Genomic DNA, 1,473 nt, shown 5'->3' with positions numbered 1-1,473 from the left:
GAAGGGGGTGGGGGCAAGAAAAGGTGAAAATCAACCCTGAAAACACGGGTTCTTGCAGGACTGTCTTTTGGTACCAAACCACCCGGGGGCTCATTGTCCTTTGAAGTGTTGCTCCATGGTAGGGGAGCCCAAGCGCGTTCCAGCTCTCGTGCCTGCGCCGCCAGGTAGGACACGGGCGAGCAGCCACTTCCCTGCACTGGACTTCCCCCCCCGCTTCCCCAAAACTGGATGGACAGAGATTTGGGCTCAGTCCCAAGGCTGGAAGGGGTCTCCTCCGAGCTTCTCATTCCAGAAGCAAATTGACGGTTGAACTTGGCTCCGGAAGACGCCTGTATCCGCACGTGAAGCCCCCACAGCCCCAAGCCACATAGGAATCTCCGCAGCCATCAATTTATCTGCAAAACAAACTCCTCGGGGTAAGCATCAAAAGCAGCATCCCTTCCCTCTGCTGCCCAGTGCAGACAGAGCTTTTAACGCCCGTCAAAAAAACCTGATCTATTATTTAGCTAAATTACTTCTTGCAGCATTGAGCTTCCCAGTTTAATGCATCAGGCAAAACAAACCTTTTTTGTGTCCTCTCCCTTGTGCTGCAGTAAGAGAGAAAAAGTCAAAAATACCCGTTTCCCTATACCAGACAGTGACAACAGCAAAATCTCCACCTTTACACAATTCCCACACTATGAGTGTGGTTTCTTCTCCCACCATAGGCTCAAAGATACAGGTGAGGCCAAAAAAAAAAAGCAGCAGCCCATTTCATTTAAAACTGCCCGTAATGCATTGCCCTCCCCTCTCCAGGGCCTTTGGCCAGCAGGCAGCAGCCACAGGTCTCCTGATCTGATCAAGCTGTGCCTTTAGGTTTCATCTGAAGTCAACAGCAGGAGCTTGGTACCTCCTGAAGGACCATTTACTGTCTACGTTGGATGGACGACTCAACTCCTGTTGACTAGAAAGGGCATTTTGGGTTAGCACAGGTGAAATAAATACCTAATATCTGTTAGCTATACACATCCTTTCTCTCCTGGCTTCCAGCAGCTCCCTGATGCTCTCCTTTACAACCCTTGGTGAAAAGTTCCCAGCCCTGCACTGTAGGAAAAAATGGGATGCAACCTTGGCTTGCCCTTGGGGTTTTAGTAGCAGGATTATGTTCAGGGCCACAAGCTGCGTCCAGACCATCAGGAATGCAGAGTCTGCAGGGCTGTTATTAGGAGCGTCCGTCTGGGGAAGGAAAAACATGCACACGAGCCAAGTTCAGCTGCCAGTTATAAGCCTGAAGGTTTATTGCTAGAGCTGAAACAACAAAAAAAAAAATCAGGCCAGATGCATAGGGGAGCCCCGCAGACAGAGTGGGTCCAACCGTCCTAATTTAGGGTGGCAATGGTTCAAGACTAAATTGAGGATTCCTAGCATTATATGGCTGGACCACATCGGTAGCCCTGCCCCCGCTGCAGGCTAGTCTGTGGGGTCCTCATCCCA

This window comes from Phaethon lepturus, unplaced genomic scaffold, assembly GCF_000687285.1.
Source record: "Phaethon lepturus isolate BGI_N335 unplaced genomic scaffold, ASM68728v1 scaffold22521, whole genome shotgun sequence".
In the NCBI taxonomy this organism is placed as follows: domain Eukaryota; kingdom Metazoa; phylum Chordata; class Aves; order Phaethontiformes; family Phaethontidae; genus Phaethon; species Phaethon lepturus.
This window is presented reverse-complemented; position numbering follows the sequence as displayed.